This window comes from Elephantulus edwardii, unplaced genomic scaffold (genome assembly GCF_000299155.1).
Source record: "Elephantulus edwardii isolate Elephantulus edwardi_28Jun2011 unplaced genomic scaffold, EleEdw1.0 scaffold00038, whole genome shotgun sequence".
Lineage (NCBI taxonomy): Eukaryota > Metazoa > Chordata > Mammalia > Macroscelidea > Macroscelididae > Elephantulus > Elephantulus edwardii.
In genome coordinates this window covers 18,605,110-18,630,985 of record NW_006399788.1, presented here as the reverse complement: position 1 = coordinate 18,630,985, position 25,876 = coordinate 18,605,110, and the positions used below count along the sequence as shown (strand labels likewise).

General features: G+C 39.5%; 1 protein-coding gene across 2 annotated transcripts in view; it reads right to left on the bottom strand.

The window, feature by feature from the left end:
• LOC102856699 (mitochondrial peptide methionine sulfoxide reductase-like) overlaps positions 1–25,876 on the bottom strand; it is a 619,405-nt gene that overhangs the window by 465,956 nt on the left and 127,573 nt on the right. The gene's annotated exons all lie outside the window — the stretch shown is intronic.

Below are 25,876 nucleotides of genomic sequence, written 5' to 3'. Positions count from 1 at the left end.
ATGTCAGACATGATAAGGATGGCACAGGACAGGACAGAGTTCGGGTCTGTGGTTCACAGGGTTATGAGTCATACTCAACTTGCCAGCACCTAACAACAACAAAAACAAAAAGAAGGACAAATCCATATAATTTCTTTAACTTTACAGCAACGCCTAACAAGGGAAGGAGGGGGGGGCGGTGAAGAGTAAGTATTTCCTCGTGGCAAGAAGCTGCACTGCAATCCCAAAGGCACATAGTTCAAATCCACCAACTTTTCTGTGGGAGGATGGGGAATCTCCTCCCATGCAATTAACCACCTCTGAAAATCTTCCAGAGGATCAGCTATGGATCAGTTCTGCCTCAACAGTACAACAACATCCCATGTATAAGAATTCAGTGAGTATCAAGTAAAGCTTAACATTTTAAAGTCTTAATACAAATTATGTGCATTGTAAAAGTCAAATAGGATCTTATGAGTGTCTGTCTAAACCTGTGGTTACTGACTGTGTGTTCTCCAGTCATGTTTTCTTTATCCCTGCCATATCCCTGCATCGCCACATTCCTGCATTGTTGGGTAAGGGGAAGCCACTGAGCCAATATAGTTGTTTCTCAGTCATCTGTATGGGCTTTCCTTTGTATAGAACTCTTTCTGCAATCTGACTCTTTGGGTTCAAATCTGAGCTCCACCACTCACTAGCTGTGTAGTTTTGTACAAATCATCAAGGGTAAGGCATTAGAAAAAGTCTGACACGTTGTTGTTGTTGTTGTTGTTGTTGTTCTTGTTGTTGTTGTTATTGCCATCAAATCACTTGAGACTCATAGCAACTCTATGTACAACAGCTCCCACCCTGTTCTATCCTGAGCCCACCTCCTTGTCTCTGACACACCCACCCCCATTACCCCAATCACTGAGTCAAGCCATCTCATCAAGTGTCTGTCTCCTGCACTGTCCCTCCACCCTTCCAAGCATGATGCCCTTCTCCAAGGACTGATCCCTCCCTGCAATATGCCCAAAGTATGTCAAAGAAAACTTCAAAATCCTTGCTTCCAAGGAAAATTGGATTGTTAAAGAATAAATGGAACACATAAATATTGGCATACCAGACATTGGCAAACATGAAATAGACTGGCATGGGATATTTTGAATCAGACAGTTATATGATCTACTATGCTGGAGATGAAAAGGCGAGGAAAAAACATGGTCACTTTCATAGTTAAAAAGACCATCTCTGGATCCATCTTGTACTACAATGTTGTAAGTGACAGGATAATATCGATACATATACAAGGAAGATCTGTTAATACCACTATCATTCAAACTTATGCACCAACAACTAGAGCCAAAGAGGAGGAAATACATAATTTCTACGAACTGTTCCAATTGAAAATCGATCAAATATGCAACCAGGACACATTAGTAATAATGGATGTTTGGGATACAAAAGTTGGGAACAAGGAACAGTAACCAGGAAACATGGACTTGATGACAGAAATTAGGCTGAAGACAGAATGATAAAATTCTGTGCAATGATTTATTCATTGCAAATACATTTTATAAAAAAACACTGTATACATGGACTTCACCTGATGACCTACACAAAAAAACAGATTGATTACATATGTGGAAAAAAAAATCACTGGAGAAGCTCAGTATCAGATGTGAAAACTAGACCAGGTGCTGATTGTAGATCAGAACATTAACTACTATGCAAGTTCAAACTGAAGCTAAAGAAAAGAAAATAAAATCCATAAAAACTAAAGTTTGACCTTGAGTCTATCCCTCCTGAATTTAAAGACCATCTCAGGAACAGGTTTGAGGCCTTTAATATTAATGAGCAAAGACCAGATGAGCTGTGGGAGGATATCAAGAATATCATCCATGAAGAATGCAAAAGATCATTGCAAAGATGGAGGAAGAAGAAAATGCCAAATTGGATGTTGGAAGAGATTCTGAATATTGGAATAGAGCACTGAGAATACTAATACATTGTTGTTGTTGTTAGGTGCCTTCGAGTCGAGCACCTATGAACAAAAGATCTGAACCCTGTTCTATCCTGCACCATCCTCACACTTCTTGACACACAAGAGCCCACTGGAGCAGTCACCAGGTCTGTCCACCTGCTTGACGGTCTTCCTCTCTTTCACCAACCCTCGACCCCTCCCAGCATCATGTCCTTCTCCAAGGTTAGCCCCTCCTAGCAACACGCTCTAAGTATGGAAGGAAAAGCCTCCTCGTTCTTGCCTCCAAAGAGCACTCAGGCTGCACCCTTTCCAAGACTTAACTATTCATTCTCTCGGCCATCCATGGGATGTTCAGTGCTCTTCTCTAACACCACAGCTCAAAGACATCAATTTTCTGTCATCCTTATGCACTGTTCAGTTTTCAGATGCATAGCTAGTAATCAGAAAGATCATGGTCAGAATCAGATGCACCTCAGTTCTCAAATTGACATCACCACTCCTCAATAATTTGGAAAGGTCTCTTACTTCAGATTTTCCTAATGCAATATATCTCCCTATTTCCTGACTGCTGGTACCAAGATATTAATTGTGGGTCCAAGCAAGATGAAACTGTTGACAGTTTCAATCTCCTCTCCATCCAATATTTGTAATCCTGAAGGCATATACTTCAAGGCCATCCACTGCTCCAAGGGAGAAGGATGGACAATCTCCTCCCCTGTGATTAACTGCATCTGAAGACCCACCAGAGGATCAGCTATGAGTCGGTTCCAACTCTGAGGTACATAACAACTCCATCCAACATGACACTGCCTATTGATCCAGTGGTAAGAATCCTTGTTTTCCTGACATTGAGATGCAATCCATAGTGAAGAGTGCATTCCTTGATCCTTCTGCAACAAGTGCTTCAAGTCCTCCTCACTTTCAGCAAGTAAGGTTGTGTCATCTGCATAATGCAGGTTACTGATGAGTCTTTCCTCCAATCCTGATGCCACACTCTTCCTTATACTGACACATAGTGAGCTGTAATTAAAATATTGGCTTTTATTTTTGTGATTATTCACAACTCAGGATCTGACCCGGTGACTAACAAGTGACAGATGGATTTACTGTGATCGGTGTAGTGTTCTGTGGTGTTGGTGTTGAATACCTAGAGGAAGAGGAACTTCAATTCAACACACTGCCCACAACCTTTTATTGTATGACTTCATTACCTGGCTTGATCCCAAAGGAATTTCCATTTGCTAGTCTGGCATATGTTCCTGTGTATTCACCTTTATGGGTTGACTTCTTCATTTCAGTCTCTCCTTTAAGTCTTTGTTTTTACCTCTCTCTCTTAACTTGTATGTATGTGTGCATTTATGTGTGTGTTTCATTCTGTAATCTCTATTTCCTTTTTATTTTCCCTCTCAAATCATTTTTTTACTTTTAATTTTAGTATTTATTAAGTAGATTTGTATGTTCTTGTTCTGGTGTGGTGAGTTATTTTTTCAAGCAGAAAGGTAAAGCACATTCGTCTTTTAAAGAAACATGTTTGCTTTTTCTATTTAGTAGACCTGAATCGTATCTTTCTTGTAAAAATGTCACTTTTGATAGAAAAAGAGCTGTTCACCTCTGCTGCAAGCAAGAGGGTTCATTTAGTGTTGTTTTGGTGTTTGTTTTTTGTTCTTGTTTTTTTTTTTACTATCAGGCTTTTTAGTATACTGAAACATAAATTTATTACAGACTACAACAAATTGTGGCTAACTTTGAGAAGAATGGGAATACCAGAACACATAATTATGCTCATGCTTAATCTATACTTGGGCCAGGAAGCAGTCATCAGAACAGAGCAGAGAAATACTGCATGGTTCAGGATCACGAAAAGTGTGTGTCAAAGTTGTCAAAGGGTATCTCCATACCTTTTCAATCTGTATGCAGAACAGATCATTCGAGAGGCTGGAATTTATGAGGAAGAATGTGGCATCAGGAGTGGAGGAACACTCATCAACATATGGAATATGCAGATGGTACAACCGTGGTTGCTGAAACTGAGGAGGACATGAGATGTTTGCTGCAGAAGGTCAAGGACAATGGATTGAAGCTCAACATTAAGAAAACAAGATTCTCACTAATGGGCCAATTGGCAGCTTCACAATAGACAGAGAAGAGATTGAGACTGCTAATAATTTCATCTTGCTTGGTTCCAGGATCAACACTCTTGGCACCAGCAGTCAGGAAATTAAAATACACATTGTATTGGGAGAAACTGCTATCAGGGACCTCTCCAGAGTACTGAAGAGCAATGTCAGTCTGGAAACTAAAGTCTGCCTGATACAGGCTGTGTTCTTTGCAATTACTTGATATATATCCAAGATCTGGCCAATAACTAAGGATGATAGAAGAAGGATAGATGCCTTTGAGTTGTGGTGCTGAAGAAGAGTGTTGACTATACTGTGGGCTGCCAGAAGAACAAACAGATCTGTCCTGGAAAGAGTAAAAACAGGCTGCTTCCTGACGGTAAAGACTTTGAAGATCTGTCTCTCAAACTTTGAGCACATGGCCAGGAAGATCCAGTGCTTGGAGAAGAACATCATGCTTTGAAGGGTGGAGGGACAGGACAGAGAAGATGACCCAGGATGAAATGGGTTTATTGACTGGGGAAATGGGGTTAGGTCTGTTTGGGATGATGAGATTGGCTCATAATAGGGCAGGGTTCAGCACAAATGCACATAGGGTCACTATGAGTTGCAGGCAACTTGATGGCACATAACAACTATAAGATCATTTATTAAAGATGATAGAAAAAGAGATAGCTAAACATTGGTGGGAATTGTTTCCACAAATCTAAAAATAAATCAAACATAAAATTTGGAAATCTTTTTAAAACTATGCAAATAAAATATATGGGCCCTTTATAGGCAACTTCCAAAAACAATGCCTCTTGTACTTTTCAGAGATACTTATTTTTCAATACCTATAACCAGGTTGACTTCCTTCACCATACTTAATCACCTGTATACTGAACAAGCAATCTATATGTAGAGAATATGAGTGGCACAAGGATTAGAAGGAGATTGATTAGCATTAATAATATGCAGATGGCACAGACTTGCTTAAAGTGAAGTTTGAAGTACTTATTGATGAAAATCAAGGGTGAGATGTTTCAGTATGAATTATATTTCAACATAAAGAAATAAAAAATCCCTCTCAACTGGACCAATAAACAACTGCATGTTAAACCAAGCATTATTATTATTATTATTATTATTAGCAGTATTATTATTATTATTATTATTATCATTATAGCAAATATGCTACAAATGACCTCTCTACAGTGTTTAAAAAACTGGATGTCAGGGAGCTCTGGTGGCCTAGTGGCAAGGAGCTGCAACTACAATCCCAGAGGTGCATGGTTCTAATCCACCAGATGCTCTGCCGGGGAAGGAGGGATAATCTCCTCCTGTACCAGTCAGATCTGATTTGACGGTACATGCACACAAAAATAAAAAAAAATAAATAAATAAAAAGTAAAAAAAAAACCAAAAAACAAAAAAAAACCAGGATGTCACTGTAAGACTAAAGTGCACCTGACTCAAGCCATGGTGTTTTCTGCCCCTTCGTATGTGTCTCAACACTGGACAGCGAATAAGAAAGGCTGAAGAACAATTGATGCATTTGGATTACAGTGTTGGCAAAGAATACTGATGCACTGCCAGTAAAGCAAACAAATCTGTCTTGAAAAATTTGCAAGCAGAATATTCTTTAGAAGTGAGAATTCTGCCTCACATACTCTGGCATGATACAAGGAGAGACAAGTTACTGAAGAAGCAGCACATTGTGTTTGGTAAAAGCAGAGGGGTCAGTGACTAAGAGGAAGACCCTCAGTGAGATGAACTGACACCAAAACTGCAACAGTGAACTCAGAAATGGCAACAATGATGATGTCACAAGACCGTGCTATAGGCCCCGGAGAAAGTTAAGAGTCAGCAAAAAAAGAGACAGACCCTCACTGAAAAAAATTGACACGGAGTCTTTAGCAACGGGCTCAAAAATAATAAAGACTGTGTGGAAGGTACAGCAGCAGGAGTGTTTCATTCTGTGGTCACTATGCACCTCGGACCAATTCAATCACACAGAGCAATAACATCATCTTTCCAAAACTCAAAAAAATGCTACTTTAAAAATAAAGGTAAGTAGAATGTTAGCACACTATGCAATATTCACACTACTTTTCTTTATTCACAGGTTGCATGTTCCTAAAATATACTAGCACATCTAGCCCAATTAAGATCAGAGTGTTCTCAGATTCTTTCTGACAAAATATCAACAGTGAGAGATTAACAAAACATAAGAAACTCAAAACTTAAGATTTCTTCTTCAGTATTATCTATTCAAATAGAAGAAATTCAAATCCTTTTGACAGATATTATAGCTTAAGGAAAACCTTAAATATAAGAGTCTTATATTTCAAAAGAATTCAAAGTCAGACCCATTGTCTTCAAGTTGATTTTGATTCAGGCAACTCTACAGGACAGAGCAGAACCATCCCATGGGGTTTTTCCAAATTCAATCTTTACAGAAACCAGATGCCAAATATGTCTCCTATGGAGCTGCTGGTAGGCTGAGTGCTGTTACCACTTTGCCATCAGGGCTTCTTTGAAAAGACTGATAAAACCAAAACCGACTGCCCCCTTGAAGAGTACATGGCAACCCTCATCATGTTTCCAAGGTGCTACCAATCGTCACAGGAGGACACAGTCCACATTTCTCCTGAGGATCAGCACGTAGATTCAAACTACCAGACTTGGGTCAGTAGGCAATATATTACACACTAAAACTACCAGGTGTCGTCCAAAAGGACAAGCAAGCAAAACAATCAACAAACAAAACAGAAAAAACCATTATTGTCAAGTTGGAATCACTGGTTTGCAAGGATATAAATCTCATGCTGGCCCATCTTTCTCCTGTGGAGGGGCTAGTGGATTTGAATGGCCAGAAGCAGGGTTTGGGGCTGGCAGCACAACTCCCTATGGACAAGGCCACTAGAGTTCTCTTTCAAACAAGGACAGTGGAATTCAGATACTACCTGATACAGAGTCTTAGTGGCCAGGACTGAGAGTGGCCAGCCTCCGCTTGCCCATTTCCAAGGAAGAGGGGCCCACAATCCCTAGATAACTTGTTCTAGTGAATAGCGGGTCCTTTTATTGGGATTATGGTTGCTGCCACTCTTAATGATCTTAGATTAAGAACTCAAATCTCTCTGACTGAATGTACTGCCCTTTGGCTTTCCTGTGCTAGCATAATTGCACGAAGATAGGCATTTTGAGGAATATTTACTTGCACAGAAACAAATAATGATATAAATTATGGTAAGCAAACTCCTTTGGCTCGGGATAAATCAGGAGCGGGGGGGGGAGGGGGAGTTTTATTCCATTCAAAATACTAACAGCTTTATTTAGTCCAAGGGGGAAATAGATCATATTCTTACAATTCAGATTACCTACCTTATTGATTAAAGTTATGTAATTGAGGTGCAAGTCTCCAGCGTGCCCGGGTCTGGTGTGACCCTGTGCATTCCTGCAGGGCTTGCAAGAGCAGCATTGAAATGGTTTGAGGCCTTGCTCTGTACCATCTACAGGGCAAGGTTATAGTCATTCCAGACAGTGAAAGACAAAAAAAATGTCATTGAGAAAATTGGTATATTTGAGAAGTAAAATCATGAGAGCAGCCGTCTAATTTCTTATCCTGAAAAACAAGGGCTATATTTTGAAAACTGGTGTGCTGCCATTTGTCACCAGGGCCACCAACTGCCCTTCACTGAAGTTAATTGGAAGTTTGTGTTTCTAAGGCTGCCTAACCTTCCCAGTCTTCCCATTTTCCCCTTCAGTCACACCTCAGCCTTCAGTTCTCAAGCCATCAGGCATTCAAGTCCCTCCAGAGTGTCTTGAGCATTTACTGAAACCAACTCCCACAAATGAATTCACTACCCAACAAACCTCAGTTTTAAAATCTTGTTGCTCTAATATTTGCTGCTGAATTCCTTTCGCCACATTCCCTATCTTAAAGTACCTTCTAGCTTACCATATGCTACAGAACACAACATTCCAGAAACAGTTTGCCCAGTTCAAAGAATCCTGGACTCTATCTCATCTATATGTAGTGCAAAAAAGTGTGTGTCAGGTCTATATCCTTTCTCCATACCTATCAAATTGGTACTCTGAGCAAATCAATCAAGAAGCTCTACTTTAGGAGGAAGATTGTGGCATCAAGATCAGAGGAAGATGCATTAACAGCCTGTATTATACAGAAGACACAGTTTTGCTTGTTGAAAGTCAAATGCTTGCTGAAATGCTTACTGCAGAAGATCAAAGACACCTTCAGTATGGATTACATTTCAACATTGAGAAAACAAAAATCCTTACCACTAGGCTAACAGGCAACATCATGATAGATAGACAAGAGACAGAAATTGTCGACAATTTTATCTTGCTTGGATCCACAATCTATACCCTTGGTAGCAACACTCAAGAAATCACAAAATGTGCTGCATTGGAGAAATCTGCTGTCAAGGACCTCTCCAAGGTGTTACAGAACAACAATGTCACTTTACAAATTTAGGGTGCATTTGATTCAAGATTCAAGTTACATCTTTTCAATTACTTTCTATGCATCAGAAAGTTGAACAGTGAATAAGATTGACAGATGAAGAATAAATGCCTTGAGTTGTAGTGTTGGAGAAGAGTACTGAATATCCCACAGACTGCCAAAACAACAAGCAAATATATCTTGGAGAAGGTGCAATCAGGGTGCTCCTAAAGGCAAGGGTGATGAAACTTGGTCTCACATTCTCTGGGCACGTTGTTAAGGTGGACCAGTTCTTGCATAAAGACTTTATCCTTGGAAAGGTGGAGGATCTGCAAAACAGAGGAAGATCCTCAAAATCATGAACTGACACAGTGACTGTGACAATGGGCTCAAATACATCAGAGATGATGAGGATGGCACAGGAGAGGGCAAGGTTCAGATCCATTTTCATAAGGTCACTATGAGTTGTAGTGGACTCAATGGGATCTAACAACTATGATTCAGTGAAAATAACACTAAACTAAGAGTCAGTACAACAACTACATTTGAATCCCTGCTGCCTTTCATACTAGTTACATGATCTTAAATAAGTTACTTAACCTCTATGAATTCCATAGAGATTTTCTCTTTATGAGAAACAGTTACATTGGGAATATTAATGCCTTTACTGTCTCATCTTGAAACACAAATAAAACAATGCATAAAAACATGCCTCTAAAATTAGATCGTTACACAGCAAGATTATAAAGTTTTATGTGTACTTAAGTAATTGTTACATACCTCCAGTGGGTTTCCAGAGGCTGTAAAGCACACAGGAGTAGATTGCTTGTCTTACTCCCAAGGAAAACTGGTGGATTCAGACTGCTTGTCCTTCATTGGGTTGGCAGCACAATTTTTACTCTTAAGACCACCAGAGCTCCTTACTTTCTTCGAGGAAAGGATAGTGAAACTTCATTTTATATCTTTTGGATATGTTTGGAGGTGTTGTCATAAGGAACCACTAGTCAGTGGGGAAGGACTTCATGCTAGTAGAGGTGGAGTGTCAGAGAAAGAGAGGAACATCTCCAACAAGATGGACTAGCACAGAGGCTGTAACAATATGCTCAAGCATATAGGAGATCATGAGGGTGGTGCAGGGGAAGGCAGGATTCCGATCCGTCACGCATAGAATCACTGAGTCGTAATTGACTTAATGGCCCCTAACAACATCTATACTATTAATGTAGCAACAGTGGTTTTCTAATGTCTGCAAAAGAGGTAACCTAAGTGAGAGAGAAACAGGGTAGCTACCTAGATAGAAACTCTGGATTTTTACACCTCCCCCAGTACCACTCACTACTTCCTCTGTTTTAAGATTAGAGTTCCAACTAAGATCTCTTTTGAGAACAAATTTCCCCAACACATTAACTAGTTCAGCTCCAGTATAACATAACTGATTTCTATTAAACCTGGGTCTGTTCTTTCATTTATTCTGAAATGGTTGTTCACAAAATTATTTCCCAATATCGCATACAGCAATAAAATATATGTAAATTGGAGGCAGCCTTTTCTACTCTCTAGGAAAGAAGCTACCAGCTTCTAAATGTCAAAGAATCTTACAGATGATGGCTGTAAAAAAAAATGGCAGGTACCTCAGAGTCCCTAAATTACCAAAATCATAAGACAATCCCTTTATTCACAAATACAGTGAACCAATTTTTAAGAATATACATTTAAGTTAGTAAATGAAGGCAGAAATGCTACTTTCTAAACCTGGTGCCAAAAGTCAGAAAGCACCAATGATGATTTCTTGAGAAGCTAATACTCCCAGTGAGCAGGACAAGTTTTATTTTGCATTTTAAATGCATATCCTTTTCACTACAAGGACTTGAGATGAAAGTGGATTTTGTCTCAGGCCAACACACATCATAGGTTTCTGTAGAACTCAAGAGATATAACAGTCTTTTCAGGATCAGGGCAACAATAAAATAGGTATTCCTGCTAGTCTATATGTTTTCTCAGAGAAACAAACAGAGAAGGAATTTAGTAGGAAGAGGGTGAATGTAAGAGGTGACTATTTTTTCTTTTGAGAAGGACACACAGAGACTTGTAAAGAAAGGGGTGAAGACATAGAGGTAACTTCCAAAGGCGATATATGTCCATATGTGAACCAATATTAAACTCTTTCAGCTCTGTGGATGGATTCTTGCTCAGCAGTAAACACAACTACATGTATGTCACCATATACATTTCATAAAGATGTCTGCTGCATCTATCTGGACTCTTTCAGGACTACAAGAAAACTCATTAACAACCTGCACTATGCAGATGACACAACCTTGCTTCCTGAAACTAAAGAGCACCTGAAGCATTTGTTGCAGAGGATCAAGGGCTGCCGTCTGCAATATGGACTGAAGCTCAATATTAAGAAAATGAAGATTCTCACCCTGGGCCAGTTGGCAGAATTGTGATAGTGAAAAGATTTCACTTGCTTGACTCCACAATCAACACTCTTGGCACCAGCAGTCAGGAAATCAAAGACGGATTGCATTAGGAAAATCTGCTCTCAAAGACCTCTCCAGAGTGCTGAAGAGCAAAAATGTCAATTTTAGAGACTAAAATGTGCCTGATCCAGGCCATGGTCTTTCTAACTACTTATTATGCATTAGAGAGCAGAACAGTGGCCAAAAGGACAAAAGAAGAATTGACACCTTTGAGTTGTGGTGCTGGAGAAGAGCACTGAACATATCATGGACTGCCAAGAGAACTAACAGGTCTTCCTGGAGAGAGTGAAGCCAAGCTATTCCTTTGTGGCAAGAATTTTGAGGTGTCATCTCACATACTTTGGGCATGTTGCAGGAAGAAGCAGTCCTTTGAGAAGGACATCATGCTTGGAAGGGTGGAGGGACAACACAAAAGAGGAAGACTCTGAATGAGATGGATTGACACAGTAACTAGGGTAATGAGAGTAGGTGTGTCAGAGTCAGTGATATTGGCCCAGGATAGAGCAGAGTTCACAGAGTTACTGTGAGTTGCAGGCAACTAAAGGGCACATAACAACAACAAGACTAAAGGAGTCTATGGGTATTCTAATGAATGACTCAGGAAGCATCAAAAGAAGATCGAAAGAATAGATAGAGTTATTGTACCAAAAAAAATTGGTGGACACTAAACTCTTTCAGGAAGTAGCATATAATAAAAAACCAATGATTCTTCCCTCATGACCAAAGGAAGAAGTTAATACTGCATTGAAGGAATTGGAAAAAAAAACAAGGCTCCAGGAATGAATTGCAGTATTTAAACAAATAGGTGCATCCCTGGATGTGCTCTCTAGTCTGTGCCAAGAAATTTGGAAGATAGCTACCTCTAGAAAAGATCTGTATTTGTTGTGGAAAGCATCAAACTATGATATTAATATCACAAACAAATTCTTGCTGAAGACTTTTCAAAAATGTCTGGAACACATATCAACAGGGAGCTATCAGAAAATCAAGCTGGATTCAGAAGTATTCAATTGTGTGGGATCATAACAAATTATGGATAACACTAAGAAGAATGAGAATTCTAAAATACCTGTGCTCTAGAAATGGGAAATAGACTTAAGCATGGTGGAGACCTTGAGGATGAGGCAGCACAGAACAGGGTTTCATTGTGTTCTTCAAAGTCTGTGAGTCATAACAGACTAGACTAGCAGCTAACAACAACAACACTAACATGTCATTAACCTTGTCGTTTTAATTCCTCACTTACTTATCTTTTCCACTTTAAAACCAAGCTTAGGTCACACACTATATGAAATTTAAATACAACAGCAAAAGTCATACAGTTAAATTCCTCAGCTGGTTCCCTTGGTAACAGCTTTAACTTTTATAGTCTACCTAGGATGCAAAATACTCCAGCAAGAGCTCTTTGGGATTGATTTCTTAGAAAGTCTGCATTGCAATCAGAGCACAGCTTGTAAAATAACATTTGAACATAAAAAGTAACGACATTTTTTTAAAAAAGAATTAAAGTCAATTCATTAAGGACTTATTTCAAGAGAACACTTGATTTAGATACTCTATTGTGCTATAGGAAAGGAGAGTGTCCCCCTAAACATTATATTAGTACCCACACCTAAAGCAGGCATTTCTCTGTCCCTGTGAGGATAAGAAACTCTTCACTCAAACATCTAGTCTTTTTCAGACTGTTATCCACGAAATGACCAGGGATGGTGAGTGAATGCAGACCTGAAGCCTGGCAGACAAATGAATCCTTTAGCCAAAGCACCTTAAAACAAAAGCAAATGTTGGCAGTGTGTTTAATGTGTGTGCGCGTGTGACAAAGACATAAATAAGCCACACTGTAACTTGTATTAGAGCAACACAATAATGTGATAAATTTCCTGTTTTCTACTATCATATTTTTTTAAAACATCTATCAGCAATTCGTAGGCTAAGTCCACATGAACTCATCACCGAAAACCTCAAAATATGTGTTCTGTAGTTGGTAAATACTCTGTGGTATAAGCGCTTCCTTTTCTCTTGTGCTTATACCAGGTGTAAGCTGAGACTTGCACCTGGAATTCTAAGACCTTCCAGTAATAGAAAGGTAGTGAAAGGTAGGTAGAAAGAGTGAATGCAGAAAGTCACATAGCATGACAAAGGCACAAGTTCTTTGAAGAAAGGATTTAAAGAGGTAGATTTATTCATTAAGAAATGCATTCAGTTAAGATTTCACACAGAAATCACAGTAACATTGTGATTAGCTTCCATTTCTTGAGCATTTGCCATGTGCCAGGACATGTGTTTACTACTTTTTGCACTTCAGCCTAACAAGGTAGGTATTCTTCTTCCTCTTTAGAGATGCTAAAACTAAGATTTTTTTTTAAAAAAAATTAACCAAAATTTTAATTTTCTAATGGTTTACTTACAAAGTTCATATACACTGTTTTTCATACCAGATCTTTCCCAATTCCTTTATTCATCCATCCCTCTCCTTATCAAATTGTTCAACCCTAGGATTAACCACACACACCACGTCTGGCCCATCCTCGCCCCTCTGCTCCCCCCTCTTTGAGAGAAGAGTTTTGAGAGGTTCTGGCTTAAAAGGCCACACAGTAAAGAGTGAAATCCAGATTTGAACCTAATCTACAATCAAACAGCTTCTAAGAAACTTTTCCTATAATCTCCACAGAAGAATCCCAAGATCTGGTCATACCTATGGTAAGGACCTAGTCACTGAAGCATGGAGGCAAGAGAGAATAGAGTCTGGCTCTAACCAAGCACCTTTCAGGGTGGGGAAGACTGAAGCCAGGCTTCCAGCCCAAAGCTATAAGAATTTAAGGTATGGAACAAATAGCATGTGCCCTGGGTTATTTGAAAAAGGTATCACATCTTCTATTCACCCAGTATGGCCCAACATCCTTCTTCAAACATAGTAGGCATAATGGTGTAGAATGGAGATTGAAGGGAAAGAAGAAGGTACTTGCCCCTGAGTATGAAATGACAGTCCGAGGCACCAGAAACAAGGTGCCTGACTGGGGCAGCGGAAGAGGAGGGAAAGTATTTGCATTCATGCGTTGCTACCATCACGGGAGGACAGGCAATTGAGAGACTGCTCCCAGGCACTCAAACTGAGACACACAATTTAGAGATTGATGTGAAGGTTCAGAGGAGAGAAAGATAGCAGTGTTATTCACCATCACAAGAACATGAAAACAGTCCAAATTCCAACCACAATCACATGGATTAAGAAATTATAGTACATTCACACAATGAAATATTATGCAGCATGCAGGAGCAATGATTTTGTAAATCACTCCCTAACTTGAAAGGGACTGGAGAGCATTATGCTAAGTGAGCTAACTCACTCTCATAAGGACAAATACTGCATAAGAACATTATTGTAGAAATAGGAGGGGAACACCCTAGTAAAACATGTACGAGGACTCAAGAGGGGAGGCGGGAGCAGAGGGGTAAAAAGGGCGGGGATGGGGAATTAATTATAGGGTGGCACGATTTGCTGGGTGGTAGGAGGAGTGGATAAGGCAAATGGGAAAGATTTGATGTGATAGACAGTGTATACAAACTTTGTAAGCAAACCAGTAAACAAACGAAAATTTTATTTAAAAATAACAAACTGAGGTGGACTGATACAGTGTCTGAGGCACTGGGCTCAAATTTGTGTGGGAGGACATGGATGATGCAGGATAAAACAGAGTTCAGATCGATTGTTCACAGGGTCACTGACAACAAGAAGTCAAGTACTGATTAACTTCACCACACCCTTGCCCCACCTCGTGAGCTGTTTTCGTCTCTAATAAGGAGGCCACAATGAATTAAAACAAAAAGAATACAAAGCACTTAACACAAGACAGCTGAAGCTCAAACATGATTAATTCCCTCTCTACCACCACATTCCTTATCCTTTTCAACACAAACATGGCAAAAGAAGATCATTTCAAATGGAGGTCTTTCTGACAATGATTCCAGGGACCACAGGCATCTTCCTAAAGCATCCACACCTACAATGACTTTTCTTCTCGAAAGCCGGACAGGGAAAGTTCAACTTTTATAAAACTGTGGTATATTCACACAATGGAATACTATGAAGCACTCAAGAGCAATGAAGTATTCTTTAAGTATAACATAACATAGGAGAGTCTAGAGAGTATTCTATTGGATAAAATAAATCACTAAAGGACAAATACTACAGAAGACTACATGAGACAACAGGAGGATAACTGAGGGGAAGGGGGCAGAGGAAGAATAGAATGTAATGAGCAGGCAGAGAACACTACAAGGACCAAAACAAGTTGGGAAAACCTGGGAAAAATCTAGATGAAGACAATACAGCTATTGCAAATTGCAAATAGGAACAAGGTACATGTGTCTATATTTGACACAAGTATACTGTTGCTGTGTACCACAGAGTCAGAACTGACCCATCGCTGACCCTCCAGCAGGTTTTCAGGGGCAGTTAATCACATAGGAGGCGACTGCACATCCTTCTCCCATGGAGCAATGGGTGGTCTCAAACCATGTGCCTTCAGGATTGCAGTGCAGTTTCTTGCCACTAGGTCACCAGAGCTATTGCTGCACACTGGCAAGTCAGAAGCAACTCATAGCTGACCCTTGGGCAGATTTTTGGAGACAGTAAATCGCATGGGAGGAGACTGTCCATCTTTCTCTCATGGAGTAGCTGATAGATTCTAACTGTGTGCCTTTGGGTGGGGGTAGCACTAAACCACCAGAGTTCACTAAATATTACAGTATACACTACAGTAGAAAGTCCCTAAATAGTAACAGGTATATTTATTGCCACTACATATTTGATACAATCATCACTAGACTTTATACATTTAACTAAGCGCCTTGGAACTGTTAAAAGGTAGATAAACAGGGCTGGAGCAAGCGGGGGAAGGGGGGAAGGGGCACTCAGGAAAGTGGGTTGTTTGGCCTGAAAGCTAGCTAAAGCTAAGTCCAGACTAGCCCATCTTTAGAAAAAGAGATTGTGGATGCTGTGTACCATAGAGTCAGAAATGACCCATGGTGGGTTTTCAGAGGCAGTTAATCACACAGGAGGAGACTGCCCATCTTTCTCCCATGGAGCTGCTGATGGCCTAGAACTGCTGGTGCCCTTGGGATTGCAGCACAGCTTCTTGCCACTAGGCCACCAAAGCTCCCTAGAAAAAGAATAGCAGGAAGTACCTACATTCCTATGTCAAAGTATTGAAAAGGCCTATTGTTATTACCTGCGAGTCTGAACCAACTCAGCTGATCCTCCAGTGGGTTTTCAGACAAGTCTAAATCACCAAGGAGGAGACTGCCCATCTTTCTGTTTCGGAGCAGCTGGTGGATTGAAACCACCTGCCTTTGGTTTGGCAGTGCAACTACTTATCCACCAGGTCACAATTTCAAGGTTCAAGGCCTACTCTGTTGGGTACAACACCTCTCCTGACCAGGTGGGCTGAACAACACATCACTGTGGCCAGAACTGAGGCCCACGTAGGGTCAAAAGTGTTATAGGAAATCCACGGTCAAAAACATTAGAGAGCAGCAGGGGCAGGACTACAGTGGAGCATTACAGCCATCATTAAGGTCAGAAAAGTAAATTTTTTTGTATGTGTGAAAAGAGAGACTTTACTTCATTGAGTAACATTTACAGTGATTAGGACCCATCTCTTCACTGAAGAGACTCATAGCGACCCTATGAAGGAAAGTCCTCAACGCTTGGGTGACTTTCATCCTCTCTCCAGGTTCACAGGGTTTTTGGAGGTGAGCTATTATGGAAGTGGATGACACTCCTCCTTCCAAGCTTGCTTTAATCGGGGAGCTCCACCCCACTCTCTGCCCGCATTGGGTAACCAGCCATTAACGCATTTGACACATCAGTGTCACAGTTGAAGAGCCCTACTCAGATAAATTTTAAAAACAGCAATAAACCTTGAGAATTTGATTGCCAAGGTGGGAATAATTTCACTCTATTTGAACCGTGATAAAAGATAACATATGTCAATCTTTCCATTTCCCCCTTTATTAATAAATTAAGAGGCAAAAAAACCCCTTCAATTAAAAAAAATCATATAAAAGCTTATAAACATATTTCAGATATTCTTTATCAGTGATTAGTTTTCATTTGGTATAACTGGGTTTTCCATTAAAAGAAAATGAAACAGCCTATGAAGAGTTATTGTAGCTGCTTAAGAGGAGAGTTCGGGATTATACTTCTGAGAAGGGTAATTTCTATCTCCCTTTGTTCTTATGAAGATGGGGCACCACAGGGAGATGTTTCTATCCCTAGTTTTCAGGGGCGGTGTGAATCATAATTGACTCAGCAGCACCTAACAACAACCTGTTCTCAGCAGTACAGTGTGAGCACTCGGTTCAGTAAGACATGGGCACAGAGTCTCGTGTGGTAGGTTGGGGGAGCCAATACTGCCCGTGGGCTGTGAGGAGTAGCAAGCTCTCTGGGGCCTCCCAAACAAGGAGTAAGCAGAAGGATTCTTGGGCATTAGAAATTTTAGCAAACACCAAAGGAATTTAGAATTCTAAACTACTAATTAAACTCACTGTTGTTAAGTCGAGTCTGATTCATGGTGACCCTCCATTGAGTTTCTGAGGCTGTCAATCTTTACAGAAAAAAAACTGCCTCATCTCTCTGGAGGACCAGCTGATGGCTTTGAACCAGACTTTCAGGTAGCAGCCCACCACATAATGCACTATGACACCAGTGACCAATAAATACAGATTCATTCTCTGAATGTAAGAGGTACACACAGAGCCTTTTCTTACTCTTGAATGCTTTTATGCTACTCCTGTTCTAACCTTTGCTAATGTTATCCCATCGTCTTAGAGTACCCACCCCCCACAATACCCTCTTCTTTCTTCCTGAAAGTTAATTGCTACCTGCCCAAATCCCACATAATCTTGAAAACAGTTAAATACCATTTCCACTCTTTTCTCTGTGTAGCTTTCTTTGATCCTATCAGCCAGAAGTAATTTCTTCTTCTGCTAAATTTCCATTTAATTTGTACTTTACTTGCATCATTATCACCTTGTACCTTGCTTTGTAGATATTAATGCACACACTTCTCCCCTGTTAGATGGCAAGCTTCAGATGAGAAGACTCCACTGTTGATTCATCTTTATATCCTTAGAACCCAGCACATGATAGGCACTCTGTTTTATGTAGAGGTAAATAAATAAGAAACAAAAGAACAAAAGGAGGAAGAGAATGTGTGTCCTTTCTGATAACTTTTACAGTTCTGTAGTTTGTAAAAACAAGCTGAGCTTGCTCCACAGACCATTAACATTTCTATATACACACTCAGCTTGCTAATAAAAGCACACTGAGGATTCTTAAAGGCCCTATAAGAAAGGTTTTATATCCTGGCTTTAGCATTGCTGGCATCTGTGGTATCTAAAACCTGAGAGCACTATTCCTCTGAGGTGTCATTAGCTTTCTGTGTGCCTTCAAAGGCTCAAAGACAATTTCCTGTATTCCTATAAGAATGCCAGTTTCTTTCCAGTCACTGCAAAATATATCTTAGCTACCACTGGAATTGTCATTTGCTTTCTATGTCTTCAAAAGCACTGTGAGCGATAGAGTCTTGTGCTATTATTGGCACTGTCAGCTTCCCTATGTAATATCAAAAGAGCCTTCCAAAGTGTCTTTGTGTCTGCAGTCTCTGTGTGTGCACATAGTGACACGAAGATTATTTTTCTGGTAAAACGCCCTGCCCACAAAGCCAATTCAATTTTTATCTAATAGCTTCCCAATGAAAAATATGTGTGTGTTTGGGGGGTGGGGGGGGTAGAATTCAAGTAGTAACAACCTTTTATTTCATCCAAAAAGAACATTAATAGCCATTCCCTAAAATCCAAAATAATATTCACATCTATGTTAGAATTTAACATAGCCAGAATTTCATAGCAGGAACAAAGATTCAGTCAATATTTTCCCAAATAATAATATTAGTTAAAGTATACACTCTCTCACTTTGACTGAAAAGTTATTGCCCTTTAGGATAGAATAATAAGCAGAGTCTGTTCCACAACATTACGGAGGGTTTCTCCATACATAAAGGGAAAATGTTTCTTAAACTGAGAGTGCTGTCAGAATTTGGGTCAGAAAAATTCTCTGCTGTAGAGGATTCTCTTGTGTTCTATTGAATTTAGCATCCCTGGTGATGCCAACAGTCACACCCTCCAGTTACTATGCTGGCTTTACCCTCATGAACACACACTTTCAGTTACCCCAAGGAGGTAAGTACTGCTACCATATGATTGATGGGTGGATACATTTACACATAGTTTTAAATTTATATTGCTACTTACTATATGTTTTATGGCACAGATTTTGTATGTGTGTGCACACAATTGTGTGTATGTGTATCATGTCTGGGAAGATGGAGGGACGAAAAAAGAGAGGGAGGCCCTGAACCAGATGGACTGACACAGTACAGTGTCTGCAGCAACGGACTAAAGTGGGCCAAAGATTGTGAGGATGGTACAGGACAGGACAGGGTTAAGATCTGTTATTCTTTGGGTCATTCTCAACTCAACAGCACCTAACAATAACAACATATGAGAGAGAGAGAGAGAGAGAGATTACGCATGTATATATAGGTTATGTGCCGTTGAGTCACCTGTGACTCATAGCAACCCTATGTACAACAGCCCTAAACCCTGCGTTATCCTGTGCCAATATTACTGTCTCCAACTCACCTACCCTCATTACCCCAGTCACTGAGTCAATCCATCTCATCGAGGGTCTTCCTCTCCTGTGCTGTTCCTCCATACTCCCAAGCATGATGTCCCTCTCCAAGGACTGGTCCCTCCTTGCAACATGTCCAAAATATGTCAAATGAAGCTTCAGAATCCTTGCCTCCAAGAAGCAGCCTGCTTTCACCCTCTCCAGAATGAACCTGTTTGTTCTTTTAGCAGTCCATGGTATATTCAATACTCTGTTCCAACACCACAGTTCAAAGGCATCAATTCTCCTTCTATCATCCCTAGTCCAGCTCTCTGATGGATAGCAAGTAATTGCAAAGACCATGGCCTGTATCAGCCACATCTCAGTCTTTAGACTGGCATCATTGCTCTTCAGTACTTTGGAGATTATACACACAACCACACACACACATACACATACACAAATATAGCACATCTCAAATTTTACCTCAAAAAATTTATATATAAAAACCATATATATGTTATATATAGTATATATACATACATACATAAGCATCTCCTCAAAATTTTACCTCAACAAGTAAAATTTTGCTGAAAATTACACAAAAATGGCTAGAGTAACACATTTACAGATAACTGTCAAAAAATTCAAGCTGGATTCTGAAGAGGTCATGGAACAAGGGATATAAGTGCTGATTTCAGATTACTCTTAGCTAAAAGTAGAGAATATCAGAAAGATGTTTATTTGTTTTGGATTGACTATACAAATACATTTAACTGTATGGATCAACAATGAACAGAATGATGGATAAGACTGAGTAGAACAAGAATTCGAGAACCATGCAAAAGAACAGAACAACAGTATACTGGGTAGCCTAAAATTAAGAAAGCTATGCATCAGGGTCATATCATTATACCTGGTTAATCTACATATTGAGTAAATAATCAGAGATGCTGGACTATTGGAGGAAGATTCATCAACAACCTGCGTTATGAAGACAACACAACCTGGCTTAAAGAAAGTGAAAAAATTTGAAAAACTTACTGAAGAAGATCAAAGACTTTAGTAGAGACGTATAGACCATACTTCAGTAAGAAGAAAATAATAGCTTTCACAAGTGAACCAATATGCAAAATTATGACAAATGAAGAAAAGTTAAATTTATCAATTATTTTCTCTCACTCAGATACAAAATCAACACATATGGAAGAAGCAGCTAAGAAAACAAAAGGTGTAATTCTCCTGAAGGGAAACTGTTCCAGGCCGGTTGCCTGGCCATCATGGGGCCATCCCACACACCAGAAGACAAGGAGGACATAATATTTCAGGAGAGGGAGCTGCAATCTAAGGAGAGACTCACTCCCAGAGCCAGTACACTGAAGTGTTGGCGGGAGCTTCCTGCCACCCTGCTGGACAAAAGCTGCTTTAGTTTGGGAACTAGGTCCCACAACACTGCAGACCTAAGGAAACAATAGACTTCAGGAGAAGGGACTACAATCAGGTGAGAGGCTCTCTCCATAGCCAGCACAGTTTGGGCCTGGGGGGGTACAGGGCCTGTAACTCTCTAGGAGGGAAGCAGCTTTAAGCATGTTATATGGTTGCCTCCATGCCAGGCCAGAGACCAAAGAAGACAACAGAATTTCAGACAGGGGGTTGCAATCAAGCAAAAGACACATTACTAGAGTCAGCACATTGAAGTGCTGGAGAAGGAATTGCCCCCCACCCTCCTGGACAGAAACTACTCCAGGTCAGAAATCTGATTTGCCACTTTGGAGAACAAAGAGGACAATAAACTCCAGGGCTACACTGCACACCAGAAAGGATCTTAAGGACTTTAGGAAAGGTAAACTTTCCTTTTCCACAGGTCTAAAAAAGGATTTCCAATAGAGCAAGTTTCCCATTCCCATAGACAGAACACTTTAAGCTGCAATGAATTAACAATATCAGAAAGAACTGTCAAAAACCTTCACAGACACAACAGAAACAGCCTAGCACAGACCAAGAAAAACTTCATATAATGAAAAGAAAGCAGTAGGCAGAACCAAATATTGTGAAAAAAAAAACAAAATAAGCATTCTCCTAAAAAAAAAAAAAATCAGAGCATATTGCAGACCTCTCAGACAAACAGCTACTGAAGAAGCTACTGATGATGGAAAAAAGAATGGAAACCATAAATAAATTTGGAGTGGCAGAACCCTTGAAAAATGGCTTTTCTAGACATTGCATTGTTCTTTGCATTTTTCATTGTTTTTGTCCAGACATTCCTCTAGGTCGTACCAAGTGTTGAGGACTCTCCTTCATAGGGTCGCTATGAGTCGCCTGCGACTTGACAGCATTTAACAACAACAACAAACATTGCATTAGACCCACCAACAGGGGGAGAACATGATCTCCAGCTACCTTAACAGTGAACACATGGTCTTGTAAAACATCAACAGCTATGGGACTAATATAAGACAATACTTTCCACACTGTAAAAATTATGGGAATGATGGTGGAGCGATTGTGAAGAAAGGAAAAGCTGACTTGTAACTACTCTGAGATAAAGGCTACAGTTGAAAATTTTCTTGCTGGATGACTGAAGGAAAAGCTTACTTATACCTGCTCTGAGATAAAATGTGCTGAAGGACTGAGGAAACCAGAGGTTTCTTGCATTTGCGTTGTTGAACTGAACCTGGACTTTGACTAATTGAAAAATTGTGTCTTGTTAATCTTGCTTGAGACTGCTGGACCTAACTTGGACTTGCATTTTAAGATAATCTTTGCCTCCTCCAATCTCCAATCTGTTTCCCTAATAAATGCCACAACTATGAGTAAAGTGTGTGAGTCTTGGAATGAACATAACACTCAAATATTGGTAAAAATAAGGGCAGGAGTATGTAGGGTGGTAATTCTGGTCATGTAGCTATTTGTATGGTGAGATATATATATATATATATATATATATATTACTGATAAGGATAGTTGCCCTATATAAAATGGGTAGAAGTCAGACTCAGCCATCTCCCCTGCTCTTTTCACAAAAGCTAATACCCCCAGAGACAGGAGATAAAAAGAAATCTATTGATATGGAGTTATATAAACAGCTACAGAAGAAGGTGGAAATTATGAAAGAAATCTGTGAAAACAAGACCAACTCTACAAGAAATTTTAAAGGAAGGCATTCACATAGAAACATCAAAGGAAAGTGGATGGACCATAGTAACCAGAAAAAGAAACAAAGTAAAATGGCAATGATAAAACCTGGCCTGTCAATGATCACACATAATGTGAATAGCCTAACTGCAAGAGCCAAGAGAAGAAGAGTAGCAGAATGGATATAAAAACAAACTCATCAAGATGTTGCTTGCAAGAGATGCATCTAAGAAATAAGGAAAAAGATTAAAAATCTAAGGCTGGGGGAAAAAATACCAAGCAAATGGCACCCACAACAAAGCAAGAATGGCAATATGAATCTCTGTTAAAATATACTTCAGCACAAAAACCACCATAAAAGATAAGGAAAGCCAGTATATAATGATTAAATGCATAGTAGATCCAGAAGACATAACCTTGGTCAACATCTATGCACCAAATGATAGATCTGAAAAATAAACAAAACAATGATTAACAGACTTGAAAAAATATACAGCACCCCAGTAGTGGGAGGTGATTTTAACATACCACTCTCATCAAAGATAGGTCAACTGGAAAGAAACTTAACAAAGATGAAGAAGATCTAAACTATGTAAACAGTCAATTCAACCTTATAGATGTATTCAGGATCCTGCACCCCAAAAAAGTCAATTTACTTTCTTTGCAAGGGTATATGGCGGTATATTCTCCACAATTGATCATATATTAAAAAACACAAAGTAAGCCTCAACATATTAAAAAACATTGAAATAATACAAATTATCTATTCAGACCCCAGAATCATAAAACTAGAAATTAATAACAAGAGGGTAAAGCTTACAAAACCAAATAACACACTGCTATAAGATGATGTGTGTGCTTCAGATGCTCCTTGGGCCCTCCAGATAGTGATTTGCCAAGTCAAACATGATCTAAGAACACCAGGAAACATAATTACAGGAATGAAAATACCCATGAAAACCTCTGTGATTCTCATCAGAATCTCTCAAGAGAGTATTAATAAACATTTTTAAAATTAATGATTTTTAATGTGTCCTTGATTATAGTCATTTGTGTATCTCAGTTTCGCATTTGCGGTTTCATTGTGTACTATTTGACTTTGGGCCAATAAGGAACCAAAGGTGGAGGCCTGCTAAAGGACGTGTCTTTAAAATTCCTTAGGGTCTGAGGAACAAATCAAGATTCTCTAAGTGGTACAGCAATTGTTTATCTATTTGCTGTAGTGAATAACTTGGATTTGCTGCGATGCTGAACCCTGTGCCATAGTCATGCCAAATACCATAATGGTTACCCATCATGGACAGTGTTTGGAGGAGGTCCGGATTGATTCCACTTTGGAAGTAGGAGTGGCATCCAATTTCTGAACCAGATGTCTCTGGAAACTCTATAAACTCTATAATTACACGGAAATTATGTTATTTAGAGAACAGAGTTCAGGTCTTTTGTTTATAGGGTTGCTGAGTCATTTTCGACTTGATGACACTTAACCACTGCTAAGTGAAACTAGTATTGTTATATTTGGAGGAATATTCTTCTACTTTGTACATCACTTTTTGTCAATTTGCTGCATTGAGGTAATCTAGGTTTGCTGTGATGCTGAACCTTGTGCCATTGGGGTATCAAATGCCATAATGGTCTCCCAATGTGGACAGTGTTTGGTGGAGCTGCCAGTTGTCAAACAGGTTTGGAAGCAGGAGTGGAATCCACTTCCTAAACCACACACCTATAGAAACTCTATGAACTTGGAGAAACACGATACTTATGGAAAGGTCTTTTGTTCATAGGGTCTCTATGAGTCGTACTCGACTTGATGGCAATCAACAATAACAAAAGCTTGTGGGGGTCTCTGGTGGCCTAGTGATAAGAAACTGTACTGCAATCCCAAAGGCATGTGATTTGAATCTGTCAGCTGCTCCCCAAGAGAAAGATGAACAATCCTGTGCTATTTACTGTTCACAGAAAATCCACTGGAGGATTGGTTATGGATCAATTCTGACTTGATGGTACACAACAACAAAACATGATTGGGTTATAAAAAAAAAGAGAAATTAAATTTAAAAGTTTCTCAAAACAAATGATAATGAAAATACAATACACCAAAATCTCTGGGATACACCTAAGGCATTCCTCGGGGAACAGATCACAGCAACAGGCAGACACTTTTAAAAAAGGAAGAGAGAAGCAAAATTAATGACTTAACACCTCCAATTCTATTTAACACCATATAGAAAAAGAATAAAATCTAACCCCAACAGCTTCTACAAGAAAGGGAATTAAAAGTAGGAGAGTTGAAATCAATGAGATTAAAAAACAGAAAAACAATTGAAATCATCAACAAGACTACGAGCGAGTTCTTTGAATTGGCAAACTTAGCAAAAGGAAAGAGAAGGGGAAAATAACTCAAAAAATTATAGACTTGACATCACAATAGAACCAGATGAAATAATATTGATAACATCGGGAATATTATGAAAAGCTTTACTCTGATAATGAGGTCTGGTGGCCTAGTGGCAAGAAGCTGCACTGCAATCCCAAAGGCACGAGCTTTGAGGACACCAGCTGCTCTGTGGGAGAATGATGGGCAATCTCCTTCCATGCAATTAAATCTCTGAACACCCACTGGAAGGTCAACTATGGGTTGGTTCCAACTCTACAGTACTGAACAACAACACACTCTGATAAATTTGAAAACTTCAATGAAATGAACATATTTCTTGAAACTCACATTATATGCAGATTGATATGGAGAGATGTAGAACATGAACAAAAACCTATCACAAAAAAAAAAAAAATGAATTGAGCAGGTCATAAAAAGCCTCCCTGAGAGTATTATGCTGAGTGAACCAGCTCAGTCCCACAAAGACAAATACTGTATAAAACCATTATTATAGAATGAGTGTTAGGATCATTAGGATCCAAGTGGGGGGAGGGTGAAAGCAAAGAGTTGAGGATGGATGGGGGTGGGGCATTAATCACAGAGTTTCACAATTCAGTGAGTGGGGAGGTGAAGGAAATGGGAAGAATCCTTTGTGATAAACAATCTATTCGTAAATATGTCAGCATAAAATTTAAAAAAAT